The sequence below is a fragment of the Atractosteus spatula genome, chromosome 4 (genome assembly GCF_055471065.1).
Source record: "Atractosteus spatula isolate fAtrSpa1 chromosome 4, fAtrSpa1.hap1, whole genome shotgun sequence".
In the NCBI taxonomy this organism is placed as follows: Eukaryota; Metazoa; Chordata; class Actinopteri; order Semionotiformes; family Lepisosteidae; genus Atractosteus; species Atractosteus spatula.
In genome coordinates, this window is record NC_142709.1 from 103175 (window position 1) to 130755 (window position 27581).

The window sequence follows — 27581 nt, forward strand, 5'->3', positions numbered from 1 at the left end:
AGAATTTTTATTTTCAGGGATGGATTTTTAGCCCAATTGAAGTTGAAGAAAAGTGGTTTCGTGAAAATCGCATAAAAATTTTTTTTCAGAAACTCCGGGGTGCCTGGAGGTCGCGGTGCACCACGTGACAGTTGTATTCCAAAACTGAGTCAGTCAGATCACACGAGTACCCAAGCATGCTTGAAACTCATTCAAATGCAAGTGCTTCTATCTGTTGTCTTGATTGTTTCCCTCTCATTATTTTTGGTTTGGGGAACATGTCAAAATCCCATGCCCAGAGAACTTCAGGTAGAGCTCGCGGAAATGCTCAGTGGACAACCCAGGCAGGGTAAGGATCAGCATTTCCACACTACTCAGAGAATTTTTATTTTCAGGGATGGATTTTTAGCCCAATTCAAGTTGAAGAAATGTGGTTTCGTTAAAATCGCAGAAAAATTTTTTTCAGAAACTCCGGGGTGCCTGGAGGTCGAGGTGCACCACGCGACAGTTGTATTCCAAAACTGAGTCACTCAGATCACACGAGTACCCAGGCATGCTTGAAACTCATTCAAAAGCAAGTGCTTCTATCTGTTGTCTTGATTGTTTCCCACTCATTCCTTTTGGTTTGGGGAACATGACAAAATCCCATGCCCAGAGAACTTCAGGTAGAGCTCGCGGAAATGCTCAGTGGACAACCCAGGCAGGGTAAGGATCAGTATTTTCACACTACTCAGAGAATTTTTATTTTCAGGAATGGATTTTTAGACCAATTCAAGTTGAAGAAAAGTGGTTTCGTGAAAATCGCAGAAAATTTTTTTTCAGAAACTCCGGGGTGCCTGGAGGTCGCGGTGCACCACGCGACAGTTGTATTCCAAAATTGAGTCACTCAGATCACACGAGTACCCAAGCATGCTTGAAACTCATTCAAATGCAAGTGCTTCTATCTGTTGTCTTGATTGTTTCCCACTCATTCCTTTTGTTTTGGGGAACATGTCAAAATCCCATGCCCAGAGAACTTCAAGTAGAGTTCGCGGAAATGCTCAGTGGACAACCCAGGCTTGGTAAGGATCAGTATTTCCACACTACTCAGAGAATTTTTATTTTCAGGGATGGATTTTTAGCCCAATTGAAGTTGAAGAAAAGTGGTTTCGTGAAAATCGCAGAAAATTTTTTTTCAGAAACTCCGGGGTGCCTGGAGGTCGCGGTGCACCACGCGACAGTTGTATTCCAAAACTGAGTCAGTCAGATCACACGACTACCCAAGCATGCTTGAAACTCATTCAAATGCAAGTGCTTCTATCTGTTGTCTTGATTGTTTCCCTCTCATTATTTTTGGTTTGGGGAACATGTCAAAATCCCATGCCCAGAGAACTTCAGGTAGAGCTCGCGGAAATGCTCAGTGGACAACCCAGGCAGGGTAAGGATCAGTATTTCCACACTACTCAGAGAATTTTTATTTTCAGTGATGGATTTTTAGCCCAATTCAAGTTGAAGAAAAGTGGTTTCGTGAAAATCGCAGAAAATTTTTTTTTCAGAAACTCCGGGGTGCCTGGAGGTCGCGGTGCACCACGCGACAGTTGTATTCCAAAACTGAGTCACTCAGATCACACGAGTACCCAAGCATGCTTGAAACTCATTCAAATGCAAGTGCTTCTATCTGTTGTCTTGATTGTTTCCCACTCATTCCTTTTGGTTTGGGGAACATGTCAAAATCACATGCCCAGAGAACTTCAGGTAGATTTCGGGGAAATGCTCAGTGGACAACCCAGGCAGGGTAAGGATCAGTATTTCCACACTACTCAGAGAATTTTTATTTTCAGGGATGGATTTTTAGCCCAATTCAAGTTGAAGAAAAGTGGTTTCGTGAAAATCGCAGAAATTTTTTTTTCAGAAACTCCGGGGTGCCTGGAGGTCGCGGTGCACCACGCGACAGTTGTATTCCAAAACTGAGTCACTCAGATCACACGAGTACCCAAGCATGCTTGAAACTCATTCAAATGCAAGTGCGTCTATCTGTTGTCTTGATTGTTTCCCACTCATTCCTTTTGGTTTGGGGAACATGTCAAAATCCCATGCCCAGAGAACTTCAGGTAGAGTTCGGGGAAATGCTCAGTGGACAACCCAGGCAGGGTAAGGATCAGCATTTCCACACTACTCAGAGAATTTTTATTTTCAGGGATGGATTTTTAGCCCAATTCAAGTTGAAGAAATGTGGTTTCGTTAAAATCGCAGAAAATTTTTTTTCAGAAACTCCGGGGTGCCTGGAGGTCGCGGTGCACCACGCGACAGTTGTATTCCAAAACTGAGTCACTCAGATCACACGAGTACCCAGACATGCTTGAAACTCATTCAAAAACAAGTGCTTCTATCTGTTGTCTTGATTGTTTCCCACTCATTCCTTTTGGTTTGGGGAACATGACAAAATCCCATGCCCAGAGAACTTCAGGTAGAGCTCGCGGAAATGCTCAGTGGACAACCCAGGCTTGGTAAGGATCAGTATTTCCACACTACTCAGAGAATTTTTATTTTCAGGGATGGATTTTTAGCCCAATTGAAGTTGAAGAAAAGTGGTTTCGTGAAAATCGCAGAAAATTTTTTTTCAGAAACTCCGGGGTGCCTGGAGGTCGCGGTGCACCACGCGACAGTTGTATTCCAAAACTGAGTCACTCAGATCACACGAGTACCCAAGCATGCTTGAAACTCATTCAAATGCAAGTGCTTCTATCTGTTGTCTTGATTGTTTCCCTCTCATTATTTTTGGTTTGGGGAACATGTCAAAATCCCATGCCCAGAGAACTTCAGGTAGAGCTCGCGGAAATGCTCAGTGGACAACCCAGGCAGGGTAAGGATCAGTATTTCCACACTACTCAGAGAATTTTTATTTTCAGTGATGGATTTTTAGCCCAATTCAAGTTGAAGAAAAGAGGTTTCGTGAAAATCGCAGAAAATTTTTTTTCAGAAACTCCGGGGTGCCTGGAGGTCGCGGTGCACCACGCGACAGTTGTATTCCAAAACTGAGTCACTCAGATCACACGAGTACCCAAGCATGCTTGAAACACATTCAAATGCAAGTGCTTCTATCTGTTGTCTTGATTGTTTCCCACTCATTCCTTTTGGTTTGGGGAACATGTCAAAATCCCATGCCCCGAGAACTTCAGGTAGAGTTCGGGGAAATGCTCAGTGGACAACCCAGGCAGGGTAAGAATCAGCATTTCCACACTACTCAGAGAATTTTTATTTTCAGGGATGGATTTTTAGCCCAATTCAAGTTGAAGAAAAGTGGTTTCGTTAAAATCGCAGAAAATTTTTTTTCAGAAACTCCGAGGTGCCTGGAGGTCGCGGTGCACCACGCGACAGTTGTATTCCAAAACTGAGTCACTCAGATCACACGAGTACCCAAGCATGCTTGAAACTCATTCAAATGCAAGTGCTTCTATCTGTTGTCTTGATTGTTTCCCACTCATTCCTTTTGGTTTGGGGAACATGTCAAAATCCCATGCCCAGAGAACTTCAAGTATAGTTCGCGGAAATGCTCAGTGGACAACCCAGGCTTGGTAAGGATCAGTATTTCCACACTACTCAGAGAATTTTTATTTTCAGGGATGGATTTTTAGCCCAATTGAAGTTGAAGAAAAGTGGTTTCGTGAAAATCGCAGAAAATTTTTTTTCAGAAACTCCGGGGTGCCTCGAGGTCGCGGTGCACCACGTGACAGTTGTATTCCAAAACTGAGTCAGTCAGATCACACGAGTACCCAAGCATGCTTGAAACTCATTCAAATGCAAGTGCTTCTATCTGTTGTCTTGATTGTTTCCCTCTCATTATTTTTGGTTTGGGGAACATGTCAAAATCCCATGCCCAGAGAACTTCAGGTAGAGCTCGCGGAAATGCTCAGTGGACAACCCAGGCAGGGTAAGGATCAGCATTTCCACACTACTCAGAGAATTTTTATTTTCAGGGATGGATTTTTAGCCCAATTCAAGTTGAAGAAATGTGGTTTCGTTAAAATCGCAGAAAATTTTTTTTCAGAAACTCCGGGTTGCCTGGAGGTCGAGGTGCACCACGCGACAGTTGTATTCCAAAACTGAGTCACTCAGATCACACGAGTACCCAGGCATGCTTGAAACTCATTCAAAAGCAAGTGCTTCTATCTGTTGTCTTGATTGTTTCCCACTCATTCCTTTTGGTTTGGGGAACATGACAAAATCCCATGCCCAGAGAACTTCAGGTAGAGCTCGCGGAAATGCTCAGTGGACAACCCAGGCAGGGTAAGGATCAGTATTTTCACACTACTCAGAGAATTTTTATTTTCAGGAATGGATTTTTAGACCAATTCAAGTTGAAGAAAAGTGGTTTCGTGAAAATCGCAGAAAATTTTTTTTCAGAAACTCCGGGGTGCCTGGAGGTCGCGGTGCACCACGCGACAGTTGTATTCCAAAATTGAGTCACTCAGATCACACGAGTACCCAAGCATGCTTGAAACTCATTCAAATGCAAGTGCTTCTATCTGTTGTCTTGATTGTTTCCCACTCATTCCTTTTGTTTTGGGGAACATGTCAAAATCCCATGCCCAGAGAACTTCAAGTAGAGTTCGCGGAAATGCTCAGTGGACAACCCAGGCTTGGTAAGGATCAGTATTTCCACACTACTCAGAGAATTTTTATTTTCAGGGATGGATTTTTAGCCCAATTGAAGTTGAAGAAAAGTGGTTTCGTGAAAATCGCAGAAAATTTTTTTTCAGAAACTCCGGGGTGCCTGGAGGTCGCGGTGCACCACGCGACAGTTGTATTCCAAAACTGAGTCAGTCAGATCACACGAGTACCCAAGCATGCTTGAAACTCATTCAAATGCAAGTGCTTCTATCTGTTGTCTTGATGTTTCCCTCTCATTATTTTTGGTTTGGGGAACATGTCAAAATCCCATGCCCAGAGAACTTCAGGTAGAGCTCGCGGAAATGCTCAGTGGACAACCCAGGCAGGGTAAGGATCAGTATTTCCACACTACTCAGAGAATTTTTATTTTCAGTGATGGATTTTTAGCCCAATTCAAGTTGAAGAAATGTGGTTTCGTTAAAATCGCAGAAAATTTTTTTTCAGAAACTCCGGGGTGCCTGGAGGTCGAGGTGCACCACGCGACAGTTGTATTCCAAAACTGAGTCACTCAGATCACAAGAGTACCCAGGCATGCTTGAAACTCATTCAAAAGCAAGTGCTTCTATCTGTTGTCTTGATTGTTTCCCACTCATTCCTTTTGGTTTGGGGAACATGACAAAATCCCATGCCCAGAGAACTTCAGGTAGAGCTCGCGGAAATGCTCAGTGGACAACCCAGGCAGGGTAAGGATCAGTATTTTCACACTACTCAGAGAATTTTTATTTTCAGGAATGGATTTTTAGACCAATTCAAGTTGAAGAAAAGTGGTTTCGTGAAAATCGCAGAAAATTATTTTTCAGAAACTCCGGGGTGCCTGGAGGTCGCGGTGCACCACGCGACAGTTGTATTCCAAAATTGAGTCACTCAGATCACACGAGTACCCAAGCATGCTTGAAACTCATTCAAATGCAAGTGCTTCTATCTGTTGTCTTGATTGTTTCCCACTCATTCCTTTTGGTTTGGGGAACATGTAAAAATCCCATGCCCAGAGAACTTCAAGTAGAGTTCGCGGAAATGCTCAGTGGACAACCCAGGCTTGGTAAGGATCAGTATTTCCACACTACTCAGAGAATTTTTATTTTCAGGGATGGATTTTTAGCCCAATTGAAGTTGAAGAAAAGTGGTTTCGTGAAAATCACAGAAAATTTTTTTTCAGAAACTCCGGGGTGCCTGGAGGTCGCGGTGCACCACGCGACAGTTGTATTCCAAAACTGAGTCACTCAGATCACACGAGTACCCAAGCATGCTTGAAACACATTCAAATGCAAGTGCTTCATCTGTTGTCTTGATTGTTTCCCACTCATTCCTTTTGGTTTGGGGAACATGTCAATATCTCATGCCAGAGAACTTCAGGTAGAGCTCGCGGAAATGCTCAGTGGACAACCCAGGCAGGGTAAGGATCAGTATTTCCACACTACTCAGAGAATTTTTATTTTCAGTGATGGATTTTTAGCCCAATTCAAGTTGAAGAAAAGTGGTTTCGTGAAAATCGCAGAAAAATTTTTTTCAGAAACTCCGGGGTGCCTGGAGGTCGCGGTGCACCACGCGACAGTTGTATTCCAAAACTGAGTCAGTCAGATCACACGAGTACCCAAGCATGCTTGAAACTCATTCAAATGCAAGTGCTTCTATCTGTTGTCTTGATTGTTTCCCACTCATTCCTTTTGGTTTGGGGAACATGTCAAAATCACATGCCCAGAGAACTTCAGGTAGAGTTCGGGGAAATGCTCAGTGGACAACCCAGGCAGAGTAAGGATCAGCATTTCCACACTACTCAGAGAATTTTTATTTTCAGGGATGGATTTTTAGCCCAATTCAAGTTGAAGAAATGTGGTTTCGTTAAAATCGCAGAAAATTTTTTTTCAGAAACTCCGGGGTGCCTGGAGGTCGCGGTGCACCACGCGACAGTTGTATTCCAAAACTGAGTCACTCAGATCACACGAGTACCCAGGCATGCTTGAAACTCATTCAAAAGCAAGTGCTTCTATCTGTTGTCTTGATTGTTTCCCACTCATTCCTTTTGGTTTGGGGAACATGACAAAATCCCATGCCCAGAGAACTTCAGGTAGAGCTCGCGGAAATGCTCAGTGGACAACCCAGGCAGGGTAAGGATCAGTATTTTCACACTACTCAGAGAATTTTTATTTTCAGGGATGGATTTTTAGCCCAATTCAAGTTGAAGAAAAGTGGTTTCGTGAAAATCGCAGAAAATTTTTTTTCAGAAACTCCGGGGTGCCTGGAGGTCGCGGTGCAACACGCGACAGTTGTATTCCAAAATTGAGTCACTCAGATCACACGAGTACCCAAGCATGCTTGAAACTCATTCAAATGCAAGTGCTTCTATCTGTTGTCTTGATTGTTTCCCACTCATTCCTTTTGGTTTGGGGAACATGTCAAAATCCCATGCCCAGAGAACTTCAAGTAGAGTTCGCGGAAATGCTCAGTGGACAACCCAGGCTTGGTAAGGATCAGTATTTCCACACTACTCAGAGAATTTTTATTTTCAGGGATGGATTTTTAGCCCAATTGAAGTTGAAGAAAAGTGGTTTCGTGAAAATCGCAGAAAATTTTTTTTCAGAAACTCCGGGGTGCCTGGAGGTCGCGGTGCACCACGTGACAGTTGTATTCGAAAACTGAGTCACTCAGATCACACGAGTACCCAAGCATGCTTGAAACACATTCTAATGCAAGTGCTTCATCTGTTGTCTTGATTGTTTCCCACTCATTCCATTTGGTTTGGGGAACATGTCAATATCTCATGCCAGAGAACTTCAGGTAGAGCTCGCGGAAATGCTCAGTGGACAACCCAGGCAGGGTAAGGATCAGTATTTCCACACTACTCAGAGAATTTTTATTTTCAGTGATGGATTTTTAGCCCAATTCAAGTTGAAGAAAAGTGGTTTCGTGAAAATCGCAGAAAAAATTTTTTCAGAAACTCCGGGGTGCCTGGAGGTCGCGGTGCACCACGCGACAGTTGTATTCCAAAACTGAGTCACTCAGATCACACGAGTACCCAAGCATGCTTGAAACTCATTCAAATGCAAGTGCTTCTATCTGTTGTCTTGATTGTTTCCCTCTCATTATTTTTGGTTTGGGGAACATGTCAAAATCCCATGCCCAGAGAACTTCAGGTAGAGCTCGCGGAAATGCTCAGTGGACAACCCAGGCAGGGTAAGGATCAGTATTTCCACACTACTCAGAGAATTTTTATTTTCAGTGATGGATTTTTAGCCCAATTCAAGTTGAAGAAAAGAGGTTTCGTGAAAATCGCAGAAAATTTTTTTTCAGAAACTCCGGGGTGCCTGGAGGTCGCGGTGCACCACGCGACAGTTGTATTCCAAAACTGAGTCACTCAGATCACACGAGTACCCAAGCATGCTTGAAACACATTCAAATGCAAGTGCTTCTATCTGTTGTCTTGATTGTTTCCCACTCATTCCTTTTGGTTTGGGGAACATGTCAAAATCCCATGCCCCGAGAACTTCAGGTAGAGTTCGGGGAAATGCTCAGTGGACAACCCAGGCAGGGTAAGGATCAGCATTTCCACACTACTCAGAGAATTTTTATTTTCAGGGATGGATTTTTAGCCCAATTCAAGTTGAAGAAAAGTGGTTTCGTTAAAATCGCAGAAAATTTTTTTTCAGAAACTCCGAGGTGCCTGGAGGTCGCGGTGAATCACGCGACAGTTGTATTCCAAAACTGAGTCACTCAGATCACACGAGTACCCAAGCATGCTTGAAACTCATTCAAATGCAAGGGCCTCTATCTCTTTTCTTGATTGTTTCCCACTCATTCCTTTTGGTTTGGGGAACATGTCAAAATCCCATGCCCAGAGAACTTCAGGTAGAGCTCGCGGAAATGCTCAGTGGACAACCCAGGCAGGGTAAGGATCAGTATTTCCACACTACTCAGAGAATTTTTATTTTCAGTGATGGATTTTTAGCCCAATTCAAGTTGAAGAAATGTGGTTTCGTGAAAATCGCAGAAAAATTTTTTTCAGAAACTCCGGGGTGCCTGGAGGTCGCGGTGCACCACGCGACAGTTGTATTCCAAAACTGAGTCAGTCAGATCACACGAGTACCCAAGCATGCTTGAAACTCATTCAAATGCAAGTGCTTCTATCTGTTGTCTTGATTGTTTCCCACTCATTCCTTTTGGTTTGGGGAACATGTCAAAATCACATGCCCAGAGAACTTCAGGTAGAGATCGGGGAAATGCTCAGTGGACAACCCAGGCAGGGTAAGGATCAGCATTTACACACTACTCAGAGAATTTTTATTTTCAGGGATGGATTTTTAGCCCAATTCAAGTTGAAGAAAAGTGGTTTCGTGAAAATCGCAGAAAATTTTTTTTCAGAAACTCCGGGGTGCCTGGAGGTCGCGGTGCACCACGCGACAGTTGTATTCCAAAACTGAGTCACTCAGATCACACGAGTACCCAAGCATGCTTGAAACTCATTCAAATGCAAGTGCTTCTATCTGTTGTCTTGATTGTTTCCCACTCATTCCTTTTGTTTTGGGGAACATGTCAAAATCCCATGCCCAGAGAACTTCAAGTAGAGTTCGCGGAAATGCTCAGTGGACAACCCAGGCTTGGTAAGGATCAGTATTTCCACACTACTCAGAGAATTTTTATTTTCAGGGATGGATTTTTAGCCCAATTCAAGTTGAAGAAATGTGGTTTCGTTAAAATCGCAGAAAATTTTTTTTCAGAAACTCCGGGGTGCCTGGAGGTCGAGGTGCACCACGCGACAGTTGTATTCCAAAACTGAGTCACTCAGATCACAAGAGTACCCAGGCATGCTTGAAACTCATTCAAAAGCAAGTGCTTCTATCTGTTGTCTTGATTGTTTCCCACTCATTCCTTTTGGTTTGGGGAACATGACAAAATCCCATGCCCAGAGAACTTCAGGTAGAGCTCGCGGAAATGCTCAGTGGACAACCCAGGCAGGGTAAGGATCAGTATTTCCACACTACTCAGAGAATTTTTATTTTCAGGAATGGATTTTTAGACCAATTCAAGTTGAAGAAAAGCGGTTTCGTGAAAATCGCAGAAAATTTTTTTTCAGAAACTCCGGGGTGCCTGGAGGTCGCGGTGCACCACGCGACAGTTGTATTCCAAAATTGAGTCACTCAGATCACACGAGTACCCAAGCATGCTTGAAACTCATTCAAATGCAAGTGCTTCTATCTGTTGTCTTGATTGTTTCCCACTCATTCCTTTTGGTTTGGGGAACATGTCAAAATCCCATGCCCAGAGAACTTCAAGTAGAGTTCGCGGAAATGCTCAGTGGACAACCCAGGCTTGGTAAGGATCAGTATTTCCACACTACTCAGAGAATTTTTATTTTCAGTGATGGATTTTTAGCCCAATTCAAGTTGAAGAAAAGTGGTTTCGTGAAAATCGCAGAAAAATTTTTTTCAGAAACTCCGGGGTGCCTGGAGGTCGCGGTGCACCACGCGACAGTTGTATTCCAAAACTGAGTCAGTCAGATCACACGAGTACCCAAGCATGCTTGAAACTCATTCAAATGCAAGTGCTTCTATTTGTTGTCTTGATTGTTTCCCACTCATTCCTTTTGGTTTGGGGAACATGTTAAAATCCCATGCCCAGAGAACTTCAGGTAGAGTTCGGGGAAATGCTCAGTGGACAACCCAGGCAGGGTAAGGATCAGCATTTACACACTACTCAGAGAATTTTTATTTTCAGGGATGGATTTTTAGCCCAATTGAAGTTGAAGAAAAGTGGTTTCGTGAAAATCGCAGAAATTTTTTTTTCAGAAACTCCGGGGTGCCTCGAGGTCGCGGTGCAACACGCGACAGTTGTATTCCAAAACTGAGTCACTCAGATCACACGAGTACCCAAGCATGCTTAAAACTCATTCAAATGCAAGTGCTTCTATCTGTTGTCTTGAATGTTTCCCACTCATTCCTTTTGGTTTGGGGAACATGTCAAAATCCCATGCCCAGAGAACTTCAGGTAGAGTTCGGGGAAATGCTCAGTGGACAACCCTGGCAGGGTAAGGATCAGTATTTCCACACTACTCAGAGAATTTTTATTTTCAGTGATGGATTTTTAGCCCAATTCAAGTTGAAGAAAAGTGGTTTCGTGAAAATCGCAGAAATTTTTTTTTCAGAAACTCCGGGGTGCCTGGAGGTCGCGGTGCACCACGTGACAGTTGTATTCGAAAAGTGAGTCACTCAGATCACACGAGTACCCAAGCATGCTTGAAACACATTCAAATGCAAGTGCTTCATCTGTTGTCTTGATTGTTTCCCACTCATTCCTTTTGGTTTGGGGAACATGTCAATATCTCATGCCAGAGAACTTCAGGTAGAGCTCGCGGAAATGCTCAGTGGACAAACCAGGCAGGGTAAGGATCAGTATTTCCACACTACTCAGAGAATTTTTATTTTCAGTGATGGATTTTTAGCCCAATTCAAGTTGAAGAAAAGTGGTTTCGTGAAAATCGCAGAAATTTTTTTTTCAGAAACTCCGGGGTGCCTGGAGGTCGCGGTGCACCACGCGACAGTTGTATTCCAAAACTGAGTCACTCAGATCACACGAGTACCTAAGCATGCTTGAAACTCATTCAAATGCAAGTGCTTCTATCTGTTGTCTTGATTGTTTCCCACTCATTCCTTTTGGTTTGGGGAACATGTCAAAATCCCATGCCCAGAGAACTTCAGGTAGAGTTCGGGGAAATTCTCAGTGGACAACCCAGGCAGGGTAAGGATCAGCATTTCCACACTACTCAGAGAATTTTTATTTTCAGGGATGGATTTTTAGCCCAATTCAAGTTGAAGAAATGTGGTTTCGTTAAAATCGCAGAAAATTTTTTTTCAGAAACTCCGGGGTGCCTGGAGGTCGAGGTGCACCACGCGACAGTTGTATTCCAAAACTGAGTCACTCAGATCACAAGAGTACCCAGGCATGCTTGAAACTCATTCAAAAGCAAGTGCTTCTATCTGTTGTCTTGATTGTTTCCCACTCATTCCTTTTGGTTTGGGGAACATGACAAAATCCCATGCCCAGAGAACTTCAGGTAGAGCTCGCGGAAATGCTCAGTGGACAACCCAGGCAGGGTAAGGATCAGTATTTTCACACTACTCAGAGAATTTTTATTTTCAGGAATGGATTTTTAGACCAATTCAAGTTGAAGAAAAGCGGTTTCGTGAAAATCGCAGAAAATTTTTTTTCAGAAACTCCGGGGTGCCTGGAGGTCGCGGTGCACCACGCGACAGTTGTATTCCAAAATTGAGTCACTCAGATCACACGAGTACCCAAGCATGCTTGAAACTCATTCAAATGCAAGTGCTTCTATCTGTTGTCTTGATTGTTTCCCACTCATTCCTTTTGGTTTGGGGAACATGTCAAAATCCCATGCCCAGAGAACTTCAAGTAGAGTTCGCGGAAATGCTCAGTGGACAACCCAGGCTTGGTAAGGATCAGTATTTCCACACTACTCAGAGAATTTTTATTTTCAGGGATGGATTTTTAGCCCAATTCAAGTTGAAGAAAAGTGGTTTCGTGAAAATCGCAGAAAATTTTTTTTCAGAAACTCCGGGGTGCCTGGAGGTCGCGGTGCACCACGTGACAGTTGTATTCGAAAACTGAGTCACTCAAATCACACGAGTACCCAAGCATGCTTGAAACACATTCAAATGCAAGTGCTTCATCTGTTGTCTTGATTGTTTCCCACTCATTCCTTTTGGTTTGGGGAACATGTCAATATCTCATGCCAGAGAACTTCAGGTAGAGCTCGCGGAAATGCTCAGTGGACAACCCAGGCAGGGTAAGGATCAGTATTTCCACACTACTCAGAGAATTTTTATTTTCAGTGATGGATTTTTAGCCCAATTCAAGTTGAAGAAAAGTGGTTTCGTGAAAATCGCAGAAAATTTTTTTTCAGAAACTCCGGGGTGCCTGGAGGTCGCGGTGCACCACGCGACAGTTGTATTCCAAAACTGAGTCAGTCAGATCACACGAGTACCCAAGCATGCTTGAAACTCATTCAAATGCAAGTGCTTCTATCTGTTGTCTTGATTGTTTCCCACTCATTCCTTTTGGTTTGGGAAACATGTCAAAATCACATGCCCAGAGAACTTCAGGTAGAGTTCGGGGAAATGCTCAGTGGACAACCCAGGCAGGGTAAGGATCAGCATTTACACACTACTCAGAGAATTTTTATTTTCAGGGATCGATTTTTAGCCCAATTCAAGTTGAAGAAAAGTGGTTTCGTGAAAATCGCAGAAAAGTTTTTTTCAGAAACTCCGGGGTGCCTGGAGGTCGCGGTGCACCACGCGACAGTTGTATTCCAAAACTGAGTCACTCAGATCACACGAGTACCCAAGCATGCTTGAAACTCATTCAAATGCAAGTGCTTCTATCTGTTGTCTTGATTGTTTCCCACTCATTCCTTTTGGTTTGGGGAGCATGTCAAAATCCCATGCCCAGAGAACTACAGTTAGAGCTCGCGGAAATGCTCAGTGGACAACCCAGGCAGGGTAAGGATCAGTATTTCCACACTACTCAGAGAATTTTTATTTTCAGGGATGGATTTTTAGCCCAATTCAAGTTGAAGAAAAGTGGTTTCGTGAAAATCGCAGAAAATTTTTTTTCAGAAACTCCGGGGTGCCTGGAGGTCGCGGTGCACCACGCGACAGTTGTATTCCAAAACTGAGTCACTCAGATCACACGAGTACCCAAGCATGCTTGAAACTCATTCAAATGCAAGTGCTTCTATCTGTTGTCTTGATTGTTTCCCACTCATTCCTTTTGTTTTGGGGAACATGTCAAAATCCCATGCCCAGAGAACTTCAGGTAGAGTTCGGGGAAATGCTCAGTGGACAACCCAGGCAGGGTAAGGATCAGCATTTCCACACTACTCAGAGAATTTTTATTTTCAGGGATGGATTTTTAGCCCAATTCAAGTTGAAGAAATGTGGTTTCGTTAAAATCGCAGAAATTTTTTTTTCAGAAACTCCGGGGTGCCTGGAGGTCGAGGTGCACCACGCGACAGTTGTATTCCAAAACTGAGTCACTCAGATCACAAGAGTACCCAGGCATGCTTGAAACTCATTCAAAAGCAAGTGCTTCTATCTGTTGTCTTGATTGTTTCCCACTCATTCCTTTTGGTTTGGGGAACATGACAAAATCCCATGCCCAGAGAACTTGAGGTAGAGCTCGCGGAAATGCTCAGTGGACAACCCAGGCAGGGTAAGGATCAGAATTTTCACACTACTCAGAGAATTTTTATTTTAAGGAATGGATTTTTAGACCAATTCAAGTTGAAGAAAAGCGGTTTCGTGAAAATCGCAGAAAATTTTTTTTCAGAAACTCCGGGGTGCCTGGAGGTCGCGGTGCACCACGCGACAGTTGTATTCCAAAATTGAGTCACTCAGATCACACGAGTACCCAAGCATGCTTGAAACTCATTCAAATGCAAGTGCTTCTATCTGTTGTCTTGATTGTTTCCCACTCATTCCTTTTGGTTTGGGGAACATGTCAAAATCCCATGCCCAGAGAACTTCAAGTAGAGTTCGCGGAAATGCTCAGTGGACAACCCAGGCTTGGTAAGGATCAGTATTTCCACACTACTCAGAGAATTTTTATTTTCAGGGATGGATTTTTAGCCCAATTGAAGTTGAAGAAAAGTGGTTTCGTGAAAATCGCAGAAAATTTTTTTTCAGAAACTCCGGGGTGCCTGGAGGTCGCGGTGCACCACGTGACAGTTGTATTCGAAAACTGAGTCACTCAGATCACACGAGTACCCAAGCATGCTTGAAACACATTCTAATGCAAGTGCTTCATCTGTTGTCTTGATTGTTTCCCACTCATTCCATTTGGTTTGGGGAACATGTCAATATCTCATGCCAGAGAACTTCAGGTAGAGCTCGCGGAAATGCTCAGTGGACAACCCAGGCAGGGTAAGGATCAGTATTTCCACACTACTCAGAGAATTTTTATTTTCAGTGATGGATTTTTAGCCCAATTCAAGTTGAAGAAAAGTGGTTTCGTGAAAATCGCAGAAAAAATTTTTTCAGAAACTCCGGGGTGCCTGGAGGTCGCGGTGCACCACGCGACAGTTGTATTCCAAAACTGAGTCACTCAGATCACACGAGTACCCAAGCATGCTTGAAACTCATTCAAATGCAAGTGCTTCTATCTGTTGTCTTGATTGTTTCCCTCTCATTATTTTTGGTTTGGGGAACATGTCAAAATCCCATGCCCAGAGAACTTCAGGTAGAGCTCGCGGAAATGCTCAGTGGACAACCCAGGCAGGGTAAGGATCAGTATTTCCACACTACTCAGAGAATTTTTATTTTCAGTGATGGATTTTTAGCCCAATTCAAGTTGAAGAAAAGAGGTTTCGTGAAAATCGCAGAAAATTTTTTTTCAGAAACTCCGGGGTGCCTGGAGGTCGCGGTGCACCACGCGACAGTTGTATTCCAAAACTGAGTCACTCAGATCACACGAGTACCCAAGCATGCTTGAAACACATTCAAATGCAAGTGCTTCTATCTGTTGTCTTGATTGTTTCCCACTCATTCCTTTTGGTTTGGGGAACATGTCAAAATCCCATGCCCCGAGAACTTCAGGTAGAGTTCGGGGAAATGCTCAGTGGACAACCCAGGCAGGGTAAGGATCAGCATTTCCACACTACTCAGAGAATTTTTATTTTCAGGGATGGATTTTTAGCCCAATTCAAGTTGAAGAAAAGTGGTTTCGTTAAAATCGCAGAAAATTTTTTTTCAGAAACTCCGAGGTGCCTGGAGGTCGCGGTGAATCACGCGACAGTTGTATTCCAAAACTGAGTCACTCAGATCACACGAGTACCCAAGCATGCTTGAAACTCATTCAAATGCAAGGGCCTCTATCTCTTTTCTTGATTGTTTCCCACTCATTCCTTTTGGTTTGGGGAACATGTCAAAATCCCATGCCCAGAGAACTTCAGGTAGAGCTCGCGGAAATGCTCAGTGGACAACCCAGGCAGGGTAAGGATCAGTATTTCCACACTACTCAGAGAATTTTTATTTTCAGTGATGGATTTTTAGCCCAATTCAAGTTGAAGAAATGTGGTTTCGTGAAAATCGCAGAAAAATTTTTTTCAGAAACTCCGGGGTGCCTGGAGGTCGCGGTGCACCACGCGACAGTTGTATTCCAAAACTGAGTCAGTCAGATCACACGAGTACCCAAGCATGCTTGAAACTCATTCAAATGCAAGTGCTTCTATCTGTTGTCTTGATTGTTTCCCACTCATTCCTTTTGGTTTGGGGAACATGTCAAAATCACATGCCCAGAGAACTTCAGGTAGAGATCGGGGAAATGCTCAGTGGACAACCCAGGCAGGGTAAGGATCAGCATTTACACACTACTCAGAGAATTTTTATTTTCAGGGATGGATTTTTAGCCCAATTCAAGTTGAAGAAAAGTGGTTTCGTGAAAATCGCAGAAAATTTTTTTTCAGAAACTCCGGGGTGCCTGGAGGTCGCGGTGCACCACGCGACAGTTGTATTCCAAAACTGAGTCACTCAGATCACACGAGTACCCAAGCATGCTTGAAACTCATTCAAATGCAAGTGCTTCTATCTGTTGTCTTGATTGTTTCCCACTCATTCCTTTTGTTTTGGGGAACATGTCAAAATCCCATGCCCAGAGAACTTCAAGTAGAGTTCGCGGAAATGCTCAGTGGACAACCCAGGCTTGGTAAGGATCAGTATTTCCACACTACTCAGAGAATTTTTATTTTCAGGGATGGATTTTTAGCCCAATTCAAGTTGAAGAAATGTGGTTTCGTTAAAATCGCAGAAAATTTTTTTTCAGAAACTCCGGGGTGCCTGGAGGTCGAGGTGCACCACGCGACAGTTGTATTCCAAAACTGAGTCACTCAGATCACAAGAGTACCCAGGCATGCTTGAAACTCATTCAAAAGCAAGTGCTTCTATCTGTTGTCTTGATTGTTTCCCACTCATTCCTTTTGGTTTGGGGAACATGACAAAATCCCATGCCCAGAGAACTTCAGGTAGAGCTCGCGGAAATGCTCAGTGGACAACCCAGGCAGGGTAAGGATCAGTATTTCCACACTACTCAGAGAATTTTTATTTTCAGGAATGGATTTTTAGACCAATTCAAGTTGAAGAAAAGCGGTTTCGTGAAAATCGCAGAAAATTTTTTTTCAGAAACTCCGGGGTGCCTGGAGGTCGCGGTGCACCACGCGACAGTTGTATTCCAAAATTGAGTCACTCAGATCACACGAGTACCCAAGCATGCTTGAAACTCATTCAAATGCAAGTGCTTCTATCTGTTGTCTTGATTGTTTCCCACTCATTCCTTTTGGTTTGGGGAACATGTCAAAATCCCATGCCCAGAGAACTTCAAGTAGAGTTCGCGGAAATGCTCAGTGGACAACCCAGGCTTGGTAAGGATCAGTATTTCCACACTACTCAGAGAATTTTTATTTTCAGTGATGGATTTTTAGCCCAATTCAAGTTGAAGAAAAGTGGTTTCGTGAAAATCGCAGAAAAATTTTTTTCAGAAACTCCGGGGTGCCTGGAGGTCGCGGTGCACCACGCGACAGTTGTATTCCAAAACTGAGTCAGTCAGATCACACGAGTACCCAAGCATGCTTGAAACTCATTCAAATGCAAGTGCTTCTATTTGTTGTCTTGATTGTTTCCCACTCATTCCTTTTGGTTTGGGGAACATGTTAAAATCCCATGCCCAGAGAACTTCAGGTAGAGTTCGGGGAAATGCTCAGTGGACAACCCAGGCAGGGTAAGGATCAGCATTTACACACTACTCAGAGAATTTTTATTTTCAGGGATGGATTTTTAGCCCAATTGAAGTTGAAGAAAAGTGGTTTCGTGAAAATCGCAGAAATTTTTTTTTCAGAAACTCCGGGGTGCCTCGAGGTCGCGGTGCAACACGCGACAGTTGTATTCCAAAACTGAGTCACTCAGATCACACGAGTACCCAAGCATGCTTAAAACTCATTCAAATGCAAGTGCTTCTATCTGTTGTCTTGAATGTTTCCCACTCATTCCTTTTGGTTTGGGGAACATGTCAAAATCCCATGCCCAGAGAACTTCAGGTAGAGTTCGGGGAAATGCTCAGTGGACAACCCTGGCAGGGTAAGGATCAGTATTTCCACACTACTCAGAGAATTTTTATTTTCAGTGATGGATTTTTAGCCCAATTCAAGTTGAAGAAAAGTGGTTTCGTGAAAATCGCAGAAATTTTTTTTTCAGAAACTCCGGGGTGCCTGGAGGTCGCGGTGCACCACGTGACAGTTGTATTCGAAAAGTGAGTCACTCAGATCACACGAGTACCCAAGCATGCTTGAAACACATTCAAATGCAAGTGCTTCATCTGTTGTCTTGATTGTTTCCCACTCATTCCTTTTGGTTTGGGGAACATGTCAATATCTCATGCCAGAGAACTTCAGGTAGAGCTCGCGGAAATGCTCAGTGGACAAACCAGGCAGGGTAAGGATCAGTATTTCCACACTACTCAGAGAATTTTTATTTTCAGTGATGGATTTTTAGCCCAATTCAAGTTGAAGAAAAGTGGTTTCGTGAAAATCGCAGAAATTTTTTTTTCAGAAACTCCGGGGTGCCTGGAGGTCGCGGTGCACCACGCGACAGTTGTATTCCAAAACTGAGTCACTCAGATCACACGAGTACCTAAGCATGCTTGAAACTCATTCAAATGCAAGTGCTTCTATCTGTTGTCTTGATTGTTTCCCACTCATTCCTTTTGGTTTGGGGAACATGTCAAAATCCCATGCCCAGAGAACTTCAGGTAGAGTTCGGGGAAATTCTCAGTGGACAACCCAGGCAGGGTAAGGATCAGCATTTCCACACTACTCAGAGAATTTTTATTTTCAGGGATGGATTTTTAGCCCAATTCAAGTTGAAGAAATGTGGTTTCGTTAAAATCGCAGAAAATTTTTTTTCAGAAACTCCGGGGTGCCTGGAGGTCGAGGTGCACCACGCGACAGTTGTATTCCAAAACTGAGTCACTCAGATCACAAGAGTACCCAGGCATGCTTGAAACTCATTCAAAAGCAAGTGCTTCTATCTGTTGTCTTGATTGTTTCCCACTCATTCCTTTTGGTTTGGGGAACATGACAAAATCCCATGCCCAGAGAACTTCAGGTAGAGCTCGCGGAAATGCTCAGTGGACAACCCAGGCAGGGTAAGGATCAGTATTTTCACACTACTCAGAGAATTTTTATTTTCAGGAATGGATTTTTAGACCAATTCAAGTTGAAGAAAAGCGGTTTCGTGAAAATCGCAGAAAATTTTTTTTCAGAAACTCCGGGGTGCCTGGAGGTCGCGGTGCACCACGCGACAGTTGTATTCCAAAATTGAGTCACTCAGATCACACGAGTACCCAAGCATGCTTGAAACTCATTCAAATGCAAGTGCTTCTATCTGTTGTCTTGATTGTTTCCCACTCATTCCTTTTGGTTTGGGGAACATGTCAAAATCCCATGCCCAGAGAACTTCAAGTAGAGTTCGCGGAAATGCTCAGTGGACAACCCAGGCTTGGTAAGGATCAGTATTTCCACACTACTCAGAGAATTTTTATTTTCAGGGATGGATTTTTAGCCCAATTCAAGTTGAAGAAAAGTGGTTTCGTGAAAATCGCAGAAAATTTTTTTTCAGAAACTCCGGGGTGCCTGGAGGTCGCGGTGCACCACGTGACAGTTGTATTCGAAAACTGAGTCACTCAAATCACACGAGTACCCAAGCATGCTTGAAACACATTCAAATGCAAGTGCTTCATCTGTTGTCTTGATTGTTTCCCACTCATTCCTTTTGGTTTGGGGAACATGTCAATATCTCATGCCAGAGAACTTCAGGTAGAGCTCGCGGAAATGCTCAGTGGACAACCCAGGCAGGGTAAGGATCAGTATTTCCACACTACTCAGAGAATTTTTATTTTCAGTGATGGATTTTTAGCCCAATTCAAGTTGAAGAAAAGTGGTTTCGTGAAAATCGCAGAAAATTTTTTTTCAGAAACTCCGGGGTGCCTGGAGGTCGCGGTGCACCACGCGACAGTTGTATTCCAAAACTGAGTCAGTCAGATCACACGAGTACCCAAGCATGCTTGAAACTCATTCAAATGCAAGTGCTTCTATCTGTTGTCTTGATTGTTTCCCACTCATTCCTTTTGGTTTGGGAAACATGTCAAAATCACATGCCCAGAGAACTTCAGGTAGAGTTCGGGGAAATGCTCAGTGGACAACCCAGGCAGGGTAAGGATCAGCATTTACACACTACTCAGAGAATTTTTATTTTCAGGGATCGATTTTTAGCCCAATTCAAGTTGAAGAAAAGTGGTTTCGTGAAAATCGCAGAAAAGTTTTTTTCAGAAACTCCGGGGTGCCTGGAGGTCGCGGTGCACCACGCGACAGTTGTATTCCAAAACTGAGTCACTCAGATCACACGAGTACCCAAGCATGCTTGAAACTCATTCAAATGCAAGTGCTTCTATCTGTTGTCTTGATTGTTTCCCACTCATTCCTTTTGGTTTGGGGAGCATGTCAAAATCCCATGCCCAGAGAACTACAGTTAGAGCTCGCGGAAATGCTCAGTGGACAACCCAGGCAGGGTAAGGATCAGTATTTCCACACTACTCAGAGAATTTTTATTTTCAGGGATGGATTTTTAGCCCAATTCAAGTTGAAGAAAAGTGGTTTCGTGAAAATCGCAGAAAATTTTTTTTCAGAAACTCCGGGGTGCCTGGAGGTCGCGGTGCACCACGCGACAGTTGTATTCCAAAACTGAGTCACTCAGATCACACGAGTACCCAAGCATGCTTGAAACTCATTCAAATGCAAGTGCTTCTATCTGTTGTCTTGATTGTTTCCCACTCATTCCTTTTGTTTTGGGGAACATGTCAAAATCCCATGCCCAGAGAACTTCAGGTAGAGTTCGGGGAAATGCTCAGTGGACAACCCAGGCAGGGTAAGGATCAGCATTTCCACACTACTCAGAGAATTTTTATTTTCAGGGATGGATTTTTAGCCCAATTCAAGTTGAAGAAATGTGGTTTCGTTAAAATCGCAGAAATTTTTTTTTCAGAAACTCCGGGGTGCCTGGAGGTCGAGGTGCACCACGCGACAGTTGTATTCCAAAACTGAGTCACTCAGATCACAAGAGTACCCAGGCATGCTTGAAACTCATTCAAAAGCAAGTGCTTCTATCTGTTGTCTTGATTGTTTCCCACTCATTCCTTTTGGTTTGGGGAACATGACAAAATCCCATGCCCAGAGAACTTGAGGTAGAGCTCGCGGAAATGCTCAGTGGACAACCCAGGCAGGGTAAGGATCAGAATTTTCACACTACTCAGAGAATTTTTATTTTAAGGAATGGATTTTTAGACCAATTCAAGTTGAAGAAAAGCGGTTTCGTGAAAATCGCAGAAAATTTTTTTTCAGAAACTCCGGGGTGCCTGGAGGTCGCGGTGCACCACGCGACAGTTGTATTCCAAAATTGAGTCACTCAGATCACACGAGTACCCAAGCATGCTTGAAACTCATTCAAATGCAAGTGCTTCTATCTGTTGTCTTGATTGTTTCCCACTCATTCCTTTTGGTTTGGGGAACATGTCAAAATCCCATGCCCAGAGAACTTCAAGTAGAGTTCGCGGAAATGCTCAGTGGACAACCCAGGCTTGGTAAGGATCAGTATTTCCACACTACTCAGAGAATTTTTATTTTCAGGGATGGATTTTTAGCCCAATTCAAGTTGAAGAAAAGTGGTTTCGTGAATATCGCAGAAAATTTTTTTTCAGAAACTCCGGGGTGCCTGGAGGTCGCGGTGCACCACGTGACAGTTGTATTCGAAAACTGAGTCACTCAGATCACACGAGTACCCAAGCATGCTTGAAACACATTCAAATGCAAGTGCTTCATCTGTTGTCTTGATTGTTTCCCACTCATTCCTTTTGGTTTGGGGAACATGTCAATATCTCATGCCAGAGAACTTCAGGTAGAGCTCGCGGAAATGCTCAGTGGACAACCCAGGCAGGGTAAGGATCAGTATTTCCACACTACTCAGAGAATTTTTATTTTCAGTGTTGGATTTTTAGCCCAATTCAAGTTGAAGAAAAGTGGTTTCGTGAAAATCGCAGAAATTTTTTTTTCAGAAACTCCGGGGTGCCTGGAGGTCGCGGTGCACCACGCGACAGTTGTATTCCAAAACTGAGTCACTCAGATCACACGAGTACCTAAGCATGCTTGAAACTCATTCAAATGCAAGTGCTTCTATCTGTTGTCTTGATTGTTTCCCACTCATTCCTTTTGGTTTGGGGAACATGTCAAAATCCCATGCCCAGAGAACTTCAGGTAGAGTTCGGGGAAATGCTCAGTGGACAACCCAGGCAGGGTAAGGATCAGCATTTCCACACTACTCAGAGAATTTTTATTTTCAGGGATGGATTTTTAGCCCAATTCAAGTTGAAGAAATGTGGTTTCGTTAAAATCGCAGAAAATTTTTTTTCAGAAACTCCGGGGTGCCTGGAGGTCGAGGTGCACCACGCGACAGTTGTATTCCAAAACTGAGTCACTCAGATCACAAGAGTACCCAAGCATGCTTGAAACTCATTCAAAAGCAAGTGCTTCTATCTGTTGTCTTGATTGTTTCCCACTCATTCCTTTTGGTTTGGGGAACATGACAAAATCCCATGCCCAGAGAACTTCAGGTAGAGCTCGCGGAAATGCTCAGTGGACAACCCAGGCAGGGTAAGGATCAGTATTTTCACACTACTCAGAGAATTTTTATTTTCAGGAATGGATTTTTAGACCAATTCAAGTTGAAGAAAAGCGGTTTCGTGAAAATCGCAGAAAATTTTTTTTCAGAAACTCCGGGGTGCCTGGAGGTCGCGGTGCACCACGCGACAGTTGTATTCCAAAATTGAGTCACTCAGATCACACGAGTACCCAAGCATGCTTGAAACTCATTCAAATGCAAGTGCTTCTATCTGTTGTCTTGATTGTTTCCCACTCATTCCTTTTGGTTTGGGGAACATGTCAAAATCCCATGCCCAGAGAACTTCAAGTAGAGTTCGCGGAAATGCTCAGTGGACAACCCAGGCTTGGTAAGGATCAGTATTTCCACACTACTCAGAGAATTTTTATTTTCAGGGATGGATTTTTAGCCCAATTCAAGTTGAAGAAAAGTGGTTTCGTGAAAATCGCAGAAAATTTTTTTTCAGAAACTCCGGGGTGCCTGGAGGTCGCGGTGCACCACGTGACAGTTGTATTCGAAAACTGAGTCATTCAAATCACACGAGTACCCAAGCATGCTTGAAACACATTCAAATGCAAGTGCTTCATCTGTTGTCTTGATTGTTTCCCACTCATTCCTTTTGGTTTGGGGAACATGTCAATATCTCATGCCAGAGAACTTCAGGTAGAGCTCGCGGAAATGCTCAGTGGACAACCCAGGCAGGGTAAGGATCAGTATTTCCACACTACTCAGAGAATTTTTATTTTCAGTGATGGATTTTTAGCCCAATTCAAGTTGAAGAAATGTGGTTTCGTGAAAATCGCAGAAAATTTTTTTTCAGAAACTCCGGGGTACCTGGAGGTCGCGGTGCACCACGCGACAGTTGTATTCCAAAACTGAGTCAGTCAGATCACACGAGTACCCAAGCATGCTTGAAACTCATTCAAATGCAAGTGCTTCTATCTGTTGTCTTGATTGTTTCCCACTCATTCCTTTTGGTTTGGGGAACATGTCAAAATCACATGCCCAGAGAACTTCAGGTAGAGTTCGGGGAAATGCTCAGTGGACAACCCAGGCAGGGTAAGGATCAGCATTTACACACTACTCAGAGAATTTTTATTTTCAGGGATCGATTTTTAGCCCAATTCAAGTTGAAGAAAAGTGGTTTCGTGAAAATCGCAGAAAAGTTTTTTTCAGAAACTCCGGGGTGCCTGGAGGTCGCGGTGCACCACGCGACAGTTGTATTCCAAAACTGAGTCACTCAGATCACACGAGTACCCAAGCATGCTTGAAACTCATTCAAATGCAAGTGCTTCTATCTGTTGTCTTGATTGTTTCCCACTCATTCCTTTTGGTTTGGGGAGCATGTCAAAATCCCATGCCCAGAGAACTACAGTTAGAGCTCGCGGAAATGCTCAGTGGACAACCCAGGCAGGGTAAGGATCAGTATTTCCACACTACTCAGAGAATTTTTATTTTCAGGGATGGATTTTTAGCCCAATTCAAGTTGAAGAAAAGTGGTTTCGTGAAAATCGCAGAAATTTTTTTTTCAGAAACTCCGGGGTGCCTGGAGGTCGCGGTGCACCACGCGACAGTTGTATTCCAAAACTGAGTCACTCAGATCACACGAGTACCCAAGCATGCTTGAAACTCATTCAAATGCAAGTGCGTCTATCTGTTGTCTTGATTGTTTCCCACTCATTCCTTTTGGTTTGGGGAACATGTCAAAATCCCATGCCCAGAGAACTTCAGGTAGAGTTCGGGGAAATGCTCAGTGGACAACCCAGGCAGGGTAAGGATCAGCATTTCCACACTACTCAGAGAATTTTTATTTTCAGGGATGGATTTTTAGCCCAATTCAAGTTGAAGAAATGTGGTTTCGTTAAAATCGCAGAAAATTTTTTTTCAGAAACTCCGGGGTGCCTGGAGGTCGCGGTGCACCACGCGACAGTTGTATTCCAAAACTGAGTCACTCAGATCACACGAGTACCCAGGCATGCTTGAAACTCATTCAAAAGCAAGTGCTTCTATCTGTTGTCTTGATTGTTTCCCACTCATTCCTTTTGGTTTGGGGAACATGACAAAATCCCATGCCCAGAGAACTTCAGGTAGAGCTCGCGGAAATGCTCAGTGGACAACCCAGGCAGGGTAAGGATCAGTATTTTCACACTACTCAGAGAATTTTTATTTTCAGGGATGGATTTTTAGCCCAATTCAAGTTGAAGAAAAGTGGTTTCGTGAAAATCGCAGAAAATTTTTTTTCAGAAACTCCGGGGTGCCTGGAGGTCGCGGTGCACCACGTGACAGTTGTATTCGAAAACTGAGTCACTCAGATCACACGAGTACCCAAGCATGCTTGAAACACATTCAAATGCAAGTGCTTCATCTGTTGTCTTGATTGTTTCCCACTCATTCCTTTTGGTTTGGGGAACATGTCAATATCTCATGCCAGAGAACTTCAGGTAGAGCTCGCGGAAATGCTCAGTGGACAACCCAGGCAGGGTAAGGATCAGTATTTCCACACTACTCAGAGAATTTTTATTTTCAGTGATGGATTTTTAGCCCAATTCAAGTTGAAGAAAAGTGGTTTCGTGAAAATCGCAGAAAAATTTTTTTCAGAAACTCCGGGGTGCCTGGAGGTCGCGGTGCACCACGCGACAGTTGTATTCCAAAACTGAGTCAGTCAGATCACACGAGTACCCAAGCATGCTTGAAACTCATTCAAATGCAAGTGCTTCTATCTGTTGTCTTGATTGTTTCCCACTCATTCCTTTTGGTTTGGGGAACATGTTAAAATCCCATGCCCAGAGAACTTCAGGTAAAGTTCGGGGAAATGCTCAGTGGACAACCCAGGCAGGGTAAGGATCAGCATTTACACACTACTCAGAGAATTTTTATTTTCAGGGATGGATTTTTAGCCCAATTCAAGTTGAAGAAAAGTGGTTTCGTGAAAATCGCAGAAAATTTTTTTTCAGAAACTCCGGGGTGCCTGGAGGTCGCGGTGCACCACGCGACAGTTGTATTCCAAAATTGAGTCACTCAGATCACACGAGTACCCAAGCATGCTTGAAACTCATTCAAATGCAAGTGCTTCTATCTGTTGTCTTGATTGTTTCCCACTCATTCCTTTTGTTTTGGGGAACATGTCAAAATCCCATGCCCAGAGAACTTCAGGTAGAGTTCGGGGAAATGCTCAGTGGACAACCCAGGCAGGGTAAGGATCAGCATTTCCACACTACTCAGAGAATTTTTATTTTCAGGGATGGATTTTTAGCCCAATTCAAGTTGAAGAAATGTGGTTTCGTTAAAATCGCAGAAATTTTTTTTTCAGAAACTCCGGGGTGCCTGGAGGTCGAGGTGCACCACGCGACAGTTGTATTCCAAAACTGAGTCACTCAGATCACAAGAGTACCCAGGCATGCTTGAAACTCATTCAAAAGCAAGTGCTTCTATCTGTTGTCTTGATTGTTTCCCATTCATTCCTTTTGGTTTGGGGAACATGACAAAATCCCATGCCCAGAGAACTTCAGGTAGAGCTCGCGGAAATGCTCAGTGGACAACCCAGGCAGGGTAAGGATCAGTATTTTCACACTACTCAGAGAATTTTTATTTTCAGGAATGGATTTTTAGACCAATTCAAGTTGAAGAAAAGCGGTTTCGTGAAAATCGCAGAAAATTTTTTTTCAGAAACTCCGGGGTGCCTGGAGGTCGCGGTGCACCACGCGACAGTTGTATTCCAAAATTGAGTCACTCAGATCACACGAGTACCCAAGCATGCTTGAAACTCATTCAAATGCAAGTGCTTCTATCTGTTGTCTTGATTGTTTCCCACTCATTCCTTTTGGTTTGGGGAACATGTCAAAATCCCATGCCCAGAGAACTTCAAGTAGAGTTCGCGGAAATGCTCAGTGGACAACCCAGGCTTGGTAAGGATCAGTATTTCCACACTACTCAGAGAATTTTTATTTTCAGGGATGGATTTTTAGCCCAATTGAAGTTGAAGAAAAGTGGTTTCGTGAAAATCGCAGAAAATTTTTTTTCAGAAACTCCGGGGTGCCTGGAGGTGGCGGTGCACCACGTGACAGTTGTATTCGAAAACTGAGTCACTCAGATCACACGAGTACCCAAGCATGCTTGAAACACATTCAAATGCAAGTGCTTCATCTGTTGTCTTGATTGTTTCCCACTCATTCCTTTTGGTTTGGGGAACATGTCAATATCTCATGCCAGAGAACTTCAGGTAGAGCTCGCGGAAATGCTCAGTGGACAACCCAGGCAGGGTAAGGATCAGTATTTCCACACTACTCAGAGAATTTTTATTTTCAGTGATGGATTTTTAGCCCAATTCAAGTTGAAGAAAAGTGGTTTCGTGAAAATCGCAGAAAAATTTTTTTCAGAAACTCCGGGGTGCCTGGAGGTCGCGGTGCACCACGCGACAGTTGTATTCCAAAACTGAGTCAGTCAGATCACACGAGTACCCAAGCATGCTTGAAACTCATTCAAATGCAAGTGCTTCTATCTGTTGTCTTGATTGTTTCCCACTCATTCCTTTTGGTTTGGGGAACATGTTAAAATCCCATGCCCAGAGAACTTCAGGTAGAGTTCGGGGAAATGCTCAGTGGACAACCCAGGCAGGGTAAGGATCAGCATTTACACACTACTCAGAGAATTTTTATTTTCAGGGATGGATTTTTAGCCCAATTCAAGTTGAAGAAAAGTGGTTTCGTGAAAATCGCAGAAATTTTTTTTTCAGAAACTCCGGGGTGCCTGGAGGTCGCGGTGCACCACGCGACAGTTGTATTCCAAAACTGAGTCACTCAGATCACACGAGTACCTAAGCATGCTTGAAACTCATTCAAATGCAAGTGCTTCTATCTGTTGTCTTGATTGTTTCCCACTCATTCCTTTTGGTTTGGGGAACATGTCAAAATCCCATGCCCAGAGAACTTCAGGTAGAGTTCGGGGAAATGCTCAGTGGACAACCCAGGCAGGGTAAGGATCAGCATTTCCACACTACTCAGAAAATTTTTATTTTCAGGGATGGATTTTTAGCCCAATTCAAGTTGAAGAAATGTGGTTTCGTTAAAATCGCAGAAAATTTTTTTTCAGAAACTCCGGGGTGCCTGGAGGTCGAGGTGCACCACGCGACAGTTGTATTCCAAAACTGAGTCACTCAGATCACAAGAGTACCCAGGCATGCTTGAAACTCAT